The sequence below is a fragment of the Heterodontus francisci genome, chromosome 3 (assembly GCF_036365525.1).
Source record: "Heterodontus francisci isolate sHetFra1 chromosome 3, sHetFra1.hap1, whole genome shotgun sequence".
Taxonomy (NCBI): domain Eukaryota; kingdom Metazoa; phylum Chordata; class Chondrichthyes; order Heterodontiformes; family Heterodontidae; genus Heterodontus; species Heterodontus francisci.
The window spans coordinates 196,911,897-196,923,269 of record NC_090373.1 but is presented as its reverse complement, the minus strand read 5'-3'; the positions used below and the strand labels follow the sequence as shown (position 1 = coordinate 196,923,269).

Below are 11,373 nucleotides of genomic sequence, written 5' to 3'. Positions count from 1 at the left end.
TTAAGACAGAGATGAGAAGAAATTTTTTCTCTCAGAGGGCCGTGAGTCTTTGGAATTCACTTCCTCAAAAGGCAGTGGAAGCAGAGTCTTTGAATATTTTTAAGGCAGAGATAGATAGGTTCTTGATAAGCACGGGGGCGGAAGGTTATCGGGGGTAGGTGAAAATGTGGAGTAATCAGTTCAGCCATGAACTTATTGAATGGCAGAGCAGGCTCGAGGGGTCGACTGGCCTACTCCTGCTGCTAATTCATATGTTCGTATTTAACATACCGCTCTAGAAAATAATCACTAACATACTCCAGAAACTCGTCCTCCACAGCATTAGTGCTCATTAGGTTTACCCAGTCTATATGCAAATCAATGTCACCCTTGATTACTGTATTACCCATGCTACATGCTTCTCTAATCTCCTGATTAATACCGTGCCCCACACTACCACGACTGTTTGGTGGTCTATAAACAACTCCTACCACTGTTTGCTGCCCCTTGCTGTTTCTTAGCTCCACCCAAACAGATTTCACATTTTGTTCTTCCGATCTGAGATCCTCCTTTACTAATGTACTGATCCCATCCCTTATTATCAGTGCAACACCACCTCCTTTTCCTTTTTGCCTGTCCTTCCTAAATGTCGAACATCCTTGAATATTCAGTTCCCAGTTTTGGTCACCCTCTAGCCACGTTTCCGTTATGGCAATTAGATCATACCCATTTACCTCTATTTGTACCTTTAAATCACCTACCTTGTTGAAAATTCTGCGTGCATTCAGGTCACGTGCACTTAGCCTTGTCTTCTTGACATTATTCTGCATTCTAAGCCTAGTTGATGCTCGCCTTTGTTTCGCCTTCCTTTTAATGTCACTTGCTACTTTTCTACCTCCTGTTACCAGCTTTACTTCCTTCCAATTTGAGTTACCCCTCAGGTTCCCATCCCCCTGACAAGCTAGTTTAAACCCTCCCCAACAGCACGAGGAATCTCCCTGTGAGGATATTAGTACCGGTCCTGTTAAGGTGTAGCCCGTCCATCTTGTACAGGTCCCACCTGCCCCAGAACCAGTCCCAATGCCTCAGAAATCTGTTGCTGTCCCTCCTACACCAGTTCTCCAGCCACGTGTTAAATCGCTCAATCCTCCTATTCCTAGGCTCACTATAACGTGGCACTGGGAGTAATCCTGAGGTCACTGCTTTTGAGGTCCTGCTTTTTAATTGCCTTCCTAACTCCCTAAAATCTGCTTTCAGGACCTCATCCCTCTTCCTACCTATGTCATTGGTACCAATGTGGACCACGACCTCTGGATGTGCACCCTCCCCCAGAAGGATGTTCTGTAGCAACTCCGTGACACCCTTGACCCTGGCACCAGGGAGACAACACACCATCCTGGAGTTACGTTTACTGCTGCAGAAACACCTATCTGATTCCATGACTATCAAATCCCCTGACAAACTCCCATTATTTCTTCCTTTATAGCCCATCCTACCATGTGGTTACTGTTAGGGAGCCTGTACATCACTCCCACAAGTGACTTCTTGAGGTTTTCATTCCTCATCTCTACCTAAACCACTTCTACATCCTGATTTCCTGAACTTAGGCCATCCCTCTGTAATGTTGTAATACCATCATTAATTACAGAGCCACCCCTGGTCACTGCATTACAGGAAGGATGTGACTACACTAGAGAGGGTGCAGAGGAGAGTTAGATCAGATCAGATCAGAGATACAGCACTGAAACAGGCCCTTCGGCCCACCGAGTCTGTGCCGAACATCAACCACCCATTTATACTAATCCTACACTAATCCCATATTCCTACCAAACATCCCCACCTGTCCCTATATTTCCCTACCACCTACCTATACTAGTGACAATTTATAATGGCCAATTTACCTATCAACCTGCAAGTCTTTTGACTTGTGGGAGGAAACCGGAGCACCCGGAGAAAACCCACGCAGACACAGGGAGAACTTGCAAACTCCACACAGGCAGTACCCGGAATCGAACCCGGGTCCCTGGAGCTGTGAGGCTGCGGTGCTAACCACTGCGCCACTGTGCCGCCCCAGTTACGAGGCTATTGCCAGGAATGGAGAATGCTTACTTTGAGGAAAGATTGGATAGGCTGGGTTTGTTTTCTTCGGAACAGATGAGGCTGATGGGAGATTTAATTGAGGTGTATAAAATTATGAGGGGCCAAGATAGAGTGGATAGGAGGGACCTATTTCCGGTAGTAGGGAGATCAAAAACTAGGGGGCTTAGATTTAAAGTGGAAGGATTAGAGGGGAGATGAGGAGGAATTTTTTTCACCCAGAGGTTGGTGAGGTTCTAAAAAATACTTGGATATGCACTTGAGGTGCCATAACCTACAGGGCGATGGACCAAGAACTGGAAGGTGGGATTAGACTGGGTCGCTCTTTTTCGACCAGCATGGACACGATGGGCCAAATGGCTTTCTTCTGTGCTGTAAATCTTTCTATGTTTCTAAATGCACAGCTCTTGAGCTTGTTTCTTTCAACATCTTAAAGACATTTGGGGCCATAACACTGACGCATCAGAGCTTCAGCTGGCTGTTTCCAAAAGATTCCCATTTAAAAAAATATATTATCCATTTTCACTATGTTTTCCTTGGAATTTCACTGGAAGGTTTGTTTTCAAGAATATTTGGAAAGAATAAGTTTCCAAAAATGAACCCTTCCTGATAAGGTTGTGATCTGAGCAAAATAACAGGAAACTTAAGCAGAGTGGGTGACTCAATATGTTTGGCCGTTGAGCCCTCTGTTGTTGCCAGGTTGGTTTCTTAGTCTGCGTATTGTGGTTTTAGCTCAAGCTGAACACAAAGAGGGACAAGAACACTTGCAAGAGGAAAATCAGAGTTTGAAAGGAGAATCCAGGCACTTACTGGTAATATGCTGATTTACTATAACCTTAATAGCAACCTTCCTTTAAGTAGCACCCCCTTCTCATATAGGAGGGAGAGAGATTTACGAGGAGGGCAGTGAGCAGGAGCGAAGAAGGGGAAGAAAAGAAAGTCTAGTCAAAGACGTAGATGGTTAAGAGCCTTTGAGGAGCAAGAAAGTTGTGAGGATTGCAAAGAGTTGGATACAATGATTGGAGCTGAAGGGTTTCTCAGAGTTGGAGAAGCAATGGAGATAGGTTGGGGTAAACTCACTGAGATTTGATGGGGAGGGATTTGCTGTTTATTTTAGATGGGAGGTCATTTGTCTCTTTCCAACTTCACAATCTTACTTTAGGAATTTCACAAGTTACATTTACATTCTTTAACATAATAGAGCTTCACAGGGATGGTGGAGTGGGAGTGAGGGGGATTAGACACTGAGCAGGAAATGGGAGATGGTTAGAGGAGGTAAGTAAAAGCACAGAGGTATGTAGTAAAGTGGCTTTTAAAGACAGGGGAAAAAACAATAAGGCAGGGAAGGAACACACATTGATGTAGAATAGAAGGTATAATCTGAAATGTCAGCATCAGATTTGTTTTTTTTGTCTATTTTTCTACAGAAAGGATTTGGAAAAGAGTTATTATTCTTACACCTCTAGGTTATACTATCATGTACACAAATGTCGGCATTGTAAGTCAGTTATGGTTTAGGGAGTCGAACTGAAAGTGGTTACAGAGATAATGAGAGGCTAAGTTACAGAGGGATTTAAACCAAATACTGAGAATTTTAAATCTGAGGCTTTGGGCAACCAGAAGCCAATCTAGGCCAGTGAGGACATTGGGATAATGGGCGAGCAGAGCTGAATGCAGTTTGTGGAGGGTGGATGATCGGAGGCCGGCTAGCAGGGCATTAGAGTAATGGAGCGTGGCGTTTGCAAAGGTTTGGCTGGTGGATGGGCTGAGGTAGGAGTGGAGCTGGAATTGTGTTATTTGGCAGTCTGTCCCTACCTTTGGAACCAATTCCAGCTCTGTAACTAACCTTCCTCGCTAGAACAGCGCCCCAGCTGAGATAAGCTAACAGCAATAATTAAAGGATCAACCTGTGAACTTCCCAGTATCACAATTGACAATGCAAGGACCTCTGCAGTACAATTTTAAAACTGAGCTTAAATGCCTTTAAAAGTTCCGTGGTGTCTGAAAAGTTAAATTACAGCCTTATAGGCGAGCGGGTTTTGTCCCCAGTTTGTGCTGTGTGTTCGTCAAGCCCATAGTAAGGGCTCTAAAATTGGCCTCAGCATGCCATGGGCTATTGCCAGGGCCAAGATTGACCAGGGTTGTTACTCCTAATCACTATCTTAATGGAAAGTCTGAGTGTGGATTGGACCTGGTTGCGATGCCTTCCAAGGTCAAATAGACTGCCAACACTCATTATCTAGGCTTACGTTTGAGGAATAGCCACTGGGTAAAGTGCTGGACTGTATCCGACATCCATGGAACCATTCCATAGTGAATCACTGCCTCTGGTGGGTAGGAAAGCAGGAGGTGGCTGGGGGTGGGGGGTGGTGGTGGTGAGGTTGTGGGGGGGGTGGGGAGCGGAGAAAAACATACACAGCGGGACTGGTGGTCTGAAGTGCATTTGTTTCAATGCGAGAAGTATAACAGGTAAGGCAGATGAACTTAGAGCTTGGATTAGTACTTGGAAATATGATGTTGTTGCTATTACAGAGACTTGGTTGAGGGAAGGACAGGATTGGCAGCTAAATGTTCCGGGATTTAGAAGCTTCAGGCGGGATAGAGGGGGATGTAAAAGGGGTGGGGGAGTTGCATGACTGATTAAGGAGAATATCACAGCTGTACTGCGGGAGGACACCTCAGAGGGCTCGTGCAGCGAGGCAATATGGGTGGAGCTCAGGAATTGGAAGGGTGCAGTCACGATGTTGGGGGTTTACTACAGGCCGCCCAACAGCCAGCGGGAGGTAGAGGAGCAGATATGTAGACAGATTTTGGAAAGATTTAAAGGTAACAGGGTTGTAGTGGTGGGTGATTTTAACTTCCCCTATATTGACTGGGACTCACTTAGTGCTAGGGGCTTGGATGGGGCAGAATTTGTAAGGAGCATCCAGGAGGACTTCTTGAAACAATATGTAGATAGTCCAACTAGGGATGGGGCCGTACTGGACCTGGTATTGGGGAATGAGCCCGGCCAGGTGGTCGAAGTTTCAGTAGGGGAGCATTTCGGGAACAGTGACCATAATTCCATAAGTTTTAAGGTACTTGTGGATAAGGATAAGAGTAGTCCTCGGGTGAAGGTGCTAAATTGGGGGAAGGCTAATTATAACAATATTAGGCAGGAACTGAAGAATTTAGATTGGGGATGGCTGTTTGAGGGTAAATCAACATCTGACATGTGGGAGTCTTTCAAATGTCAGTTGATTAGAATCCAGGACCAGCATGTTCCTGTGAGGAAGAAGGACAAGTTTGGCAAGTTTCGGGAACCTTGGGTAACGCGGGATATTGTGAGCCTAGTCAAAAAGAAAAAGGAAGCATTCGTAAGGGCTGGAAGGCTAGGAACAGATGAATCCCTTGAGGAATATAAAGAAAGTAGAAAGGAACTTAAGCAAGGAGTCAGGAGGGCTAAAAGGGGTCATGAAAAGTCATTGGCAAACAGGATTAAGGATAATACCAAGGCTTTTTATACATATATAAAGAGCAAGAGGGTAACCAGGGAAAGGGTTGGCCCGCTCAAGGACAGAGAAGGGAATCTGTGTGTGGAGCCAGAGGAAATGGGCGAGGTACTAAATGAGTACTTTGCATCAGTATTCACCAAAGAGAAGGACTTGGTGGATGATGAGCCTAGGGAAGGGAGTGTAGATAGTCTCAGTCATCTCATTATCAAAAAGGAGGAGGTGTTGGGTGTCTTGCAAAGCATTAAGGTAGATAAGTCCCCAGGGCCTGATGGGATCTACCCCAGAATACTAAGGGAGGCAAGGGAAGAAATTGCAATGGCCTTGACAGAAATCTTTGCATCCTCATTGGCTACAGGTGAGGTCCCAGAGGACTGGAGAATAGCCAATGTTGTTCCTTTGTTTAAGAAGAGTAGTAAGGATAATCCAGGAAATTATAGGCCGGTGAGCCTTACGTTAGTGGTAGGGAAATTAGTGAAAGAGAGGATTCTTCGGGACAGGATCAACTCCCATTTGGAAACAAACAAACTTATTAGTGAGAGGCAGCATGGTTTTGTGAAGGGGAGGTCGTGTCTCACTAACTTGATTGAGTTTTTTGAGGAAGTGACAAAGATGATTGATGAAGGAAGGGCAGTGGATGTTATCTATATGAACTTCAGTAAAGCCTTTGACAAGGTCCCTCATGGCAGACTGGTACAAAAGGTGAAGTCACACGGGATCAGAGGTGAGCTGGAAAGATGGATACAGAACTGGCTCTGTCATAGAAGACAGAGGGTAGCAGTGGAAGGGTGCTTTTCTGAATGGAGGGATGTGACTAGTGGTGTTCCGCAGAGATCAGTGCTGGGACCTTTGCTGTTTGTAGTATATATAAATGATTTGGAGGAAAATGTAGCTGGTCTGATTAGTAAGTTTGCGGACGACACAAAGGTTGGTGGAGTTGCGGATAGTGATGAGGATTGTCAGAGGATACAGCAGGATATAGATCGGTTGGAGACTTGGGTGGAGAAATGGCAGATGGAGTTTAATCCGGACAAATGTGAGGTAATGCATTTTGGAATATCTAATGCAGGTGGGAAGTATACAGTAAATGGCGGAACCCTTAGGAGTATTGACAGGCAGAGAGATCTGGGCGTACAGGTCCACAGGTCACTGAAAGTGGCAACGCAGGTGGATTAGGTAGTCAAGAAGGCATACGGCATGCTTGCCTTCATCAGTCGGGGCATAGAGTATAAAAATTGGCAAGTCATGCTGCAGCTGTACAGAACTTTAGTTAGGCCACACTTAGAATATTGCGTGTAATTCTGGTCGCCACACTACCAGAAGGACGTGGAGGCTTTGGAGAGGGTACTGAAGAGGTTTACCAGGATGTTGCCTGGTCTGGAGGGCATTAGCTATGAGGAGAGGTTGGATAAACTCGTATTGTTTTCACTGAAACGACAGAGGTGGAGGGGTGACATGATAAAGGTTTACAAAGTTATGAGCGGCATGGACAGAGTGGATAGTCAGAAGCCTTTTCCCAGGTGGAAGAGTCAGTTACTGGGGGACATAGGTTTAAGGTGCGAGGGGCAAAGTTTAGAGGGGATGTGCGAGGCAAGTTCTTTACACAGAGGGTGGTGAGTGCCTGGAACTTGCTGCCAGGGGAGGTGGCGGAAGCAGATACGATAGCGACGTTTAAGAAGCATCTTGACAAATACATGAATAGGATGGGAATAGAGGGATATGGTCCCCGGAAGTGCAGAAGGTTTTAGTTTAGGCAGGCAACAAGATCGGCGCAGGCTTGGAGGGCCGAATGGCCTGTTCCTGTGCTGTACTGTTCTTTGTTCTTTGACTGCACCTCCCCCAGTTGGCCTCAGTCCAGTATAGTGTCATCTGTGGCTCAGTTGGTGGCACTTGTGGTTCCAAATCAGAAGGTTGTGGGTTTGGTCCTGTTCCAGAGACTTGGATTCAAAATTCACCCCAGTGCGGTACTGGGGGAATACTGCGCTGTTTAGGTGCGTTAAACCGAGACCCACCCTTCTCTTCTGGGTGGACATAAAAAATCCCATGGCACTATTTCGAAGAAGAGGAGAGAAGTTATCCCTGGTGTCTTGGCCAATATTTATCCCACAAACAATATACTAAAAAACAGACGATCTGTTCATTATCACATTGCTGTTTGTGGGAGCTTGCTGTGCACAAATTGGCTGCCACATTTCCCACATTACAACTGTGACTGCACTTCAAAAGTACTTGACTGGCTGAAAAGCATTTGGTCCTGAGGTCGTGAAAGGCACTAAATGTAAGTCTTTTATTTCTGCAATTTCTTCCAGCCCAACTGTTCCAAGTTTGTATCTGTTGCATATACCTTGCAGGGTTTAATAGTGTTTGTCACTCCTGTTAAGGGGTCTGAGAGTGATGGAGAGGATATGGAGCTGGAAAGCACATGTGTGTGGGATATCAAGCAAGGACATGATCAAATTGAGCACCGTTTTCTTCCTTTCTGATTGAAGAGCCTACACACATGTGAAGAATGGACAGTGTTGGTGGGACACCCCAGGGCTGCCATCACCAGTGTTCAAAATTATGAAGGATTTTAATAGACTAGATTGGAAGAAGCTGTTTCCACTAGCATAATCAGTGGCACAGATTTAAAATAATTGTCAAAAACGCTGGGAAGAGGGGTTGGGAAAGATAAGGAGGGTTTTCATTCATGGAGTGAGTTGTTATGATCTGGAATGTATTCCTCGAAAGGAAGGTGCAAGCAGATTTAACAGTAACTTTCAAAAGGGAATTGGATATATACTTGAAAAGGAAACATTTGCAGGGCTATAAATAAAAGAGCAGCAGAGTGGGACTAACTGAATAATTCTTTCAGAGAGCCAGCACAGCCATAATGAGCTGAATGGCCTCCTTCTGTGCTGCATGATTCTCCAAGCTATCAGCAGCAGAAAGGACAGCACTATATCCAAACATTAAGAGCAACTAACAGTGGACATCTTTTCTTTTTTAGGGACATAGCAATGCCAAGTCATCACTTCCTGCTTCTCCTGGGAGCTGTCCTCTTAGCGAGTGTGAACTGTCAGAGAACTGTATGCCCAGTGTACGGAATGGCTGCTTTCTGTCACTTCAGCTATCTGACGGCGATCCCAAGAATGCCAAGTAATATTGTCAAGCTCAATCTCAATTCCAACTATCTTCGCCTCATCACAGATGCATCATTTCCTTTTCTAAAGGAGTTGCGGGAATTAAGGCTAGGAATGCAAGTTAGTGAATCGTTGCGTGTTGGACCAGGAGCATTTAGGAATTTGCCCAATCTGACATCTCTGGACCTGGGAGGAAACAAAGAACTAGAGCTGGACTTGAAGGCATTTTCTGGGCTAGGAAACCTGCAGGTCCTGCTTCTGGATTACAATGGTCTTAATGACTCAGTTCTACAACAAGGGTATTTTAAAGATTTAATCTCACTACACACCCTCATTCTTGAAGGAAACAAGATAGAACATATCAGGCCAGATCCAACATTTTACAATCTATGGGCGTTGGTAAATGTTAATTTTAAGGCAAATCGGATTCGCCAGATTTGTCAGGGGGATCTGTACAATGTTTGACAGAGGCTTTTCAAAACATTTGACATCTCCTCAAACAGATACTTGTATGGAGATAAAACCTTTAACTGGGAACAATGTGGCAATCCTTTCCAGGGCATAATGCTTCACACTTTGGACATTTCATCAACCAGCCTCAGCACCCAACAGCTGGAGAAGATGTTTTTAGCCTTAAGGGGAACAGTTATTATCCACATGAAAATGCAGTTCCTAGCCATTGGTAGATCGTTTGGTTTTGACAATATAGAGGATCCAAGCAATCAGACATTTTCTGGTCTTGTTGAAAGTTCCATGATGGTTCTGGACATATCCCATACATTCATTTTCTCCCTGAAACCTCATGTATTTTCACACTTGACCTCCTTGCTGTTTCTAACATTATCTTCGAACAAAATCAATCAGATTGAAAAGAACGCATTCTTCGGCCTTGGTTCCCTTCAAGAGTTAAATCTTTCTTTCAATCTTTTGGGGGAGCTCTACTCATCAACCTTTGAAGGTCTGAGGGATGTCTCGCTCATTGACCTGCAGCACAACCATATTGGGGCCATTCAGTACAATGCATTTCATGGACTCAATCAACTGAAGACATTGAACCTTCGAGACAATTCTCTCTCCTCTATTTCTGAGTTTCACCACCTCCCACAATTGGCATATTTCTTAGTGGGTCACAATCGACTCAAGACAGTTTATGGCCTGGAGGCAGTTTACAATAGCACCTTTCTCGATTTCTCAAGCAACGCTTTAAACAACCTCAATGTTTTCTATGAGATCATGAAGCTCCCTGCCGTGGAGTATCTTTTGTTGAGGGACAACCGTGTGTCGATGTGCACTCCCACTCACACTGACACCATTCCGAAAGACAACCAGTTAATACACCTTGACCTCTCAAATAACTTCCTCCAGTTGATATGGGCATCTAAACAGTGCTGGGAGGTGTTCCACAATCTGACTAACCTAACTGCCCTTCTCCTTCATCATAACTATCTCACTGAGCTGCCACAAGATGTTTTTAAAGGTTTGAATTCTCTAAAGAGACTCAACTTATCTTCTAACTCCCTGTCCCAGCTCAGCCTTGGCCTGTTTCCCAGCACTCTTGAAATTCTCGACCTGTCTAAAAACCGCCTTGTGTCACCCAACCCGGAGGTCTTTAGCTTTGTGAGTCACCTAGACTTGAGGCAAAACCAATACATCTGTGACTGTAGTCTCAGGGACTTTGTTGAATGGCTAAATGGCACTTCAGTGGAGTTGATGGAACCATTAATGGAAATATACTGTATGTTTCCAGAAGAGTTGCATGGGACACCTCTTCTTTATCTGAATGCTGATGGGTGTGATGAAGAAAATGTTGTGTGGCAAATAAGATCTGAATCCAAGATGAACAACAAAGGGAAGAACCCCATAAAGTTAAGATAAATGTGAATTGTTTTTTTCCCAACTCTCCCCTTAAACCGCTTTCATCTATAAAGCTGCCACACATTTACTATTTAGGCAGCAACTCAGCATCCCCATTGCGATCAGTTGGCAGCAAGCAGAAAATTCACAGGACTTGGAAATATCATCTGAAGGCCTGATACAGAAATGAGATGACTGTGTATACTCAGACTCTGTTCCTGTGTCCTTCATTAAGGCATGTGATAAACAATCCATTTTTAAGCAGTTTTAACACTTGTTAGATGACTCTAATACTGTTAGTTGCTCGGACACAGTGAAGTATCTCACGTAAATGTCATTGAAAATCTTAGAGGATACATTTAAAAAATTCAAAATCTATGTATATCTTTAAACAGTAGAAATTCATTACATACTTCTAGAAACATACAAGAATATATATACATGAAAATGTGACATATACCCAACAATAATTTGTATTTTTATGATCGATATATATTATGATATATCTATTGAGTGAAAACTTTTAGTACAGAAAATTATTTCAAGCACTTCACAAAGGCACAAAATAAAACTGGCAGCAAAGCCAAAAAATAAAAGATTGCTAGCCTTGGTCAAAGAGGTGGATTTTACAAAGGGTCTTAAAGGAGGAGACAGTAGTGAGGAGTTTAGGGAACGAATTCTAGAACTAGGGTGGCTAAAAGTACAGGTGATATATCATGATGCAGAGAGAGAAGGGAGATACACAAAAGTCAAAGTCAGAGAAAGGGAGGGTTTGCGGCTGTGCAGGAATTGTAGGGCTGGGCCAGATTACAGAGAAGGGGGGCTGGTGG

At 44.2% G+C, this 11,373-nt stretch overlaps 1 pseudogene; it reads left to right on the top strand.

Moving 5' to 3' along the window:
• The first annotated feature begins 2,814 nt into the window (after nucleotides 1-2,814).
• Nucleotides 2,815-10,948, top strand: LOC137353449 (toll-like receptor 5; annotated as a pseudogene).
• Nucleotides 10,949-11,373: the final 425 nt, after the last annotated feature.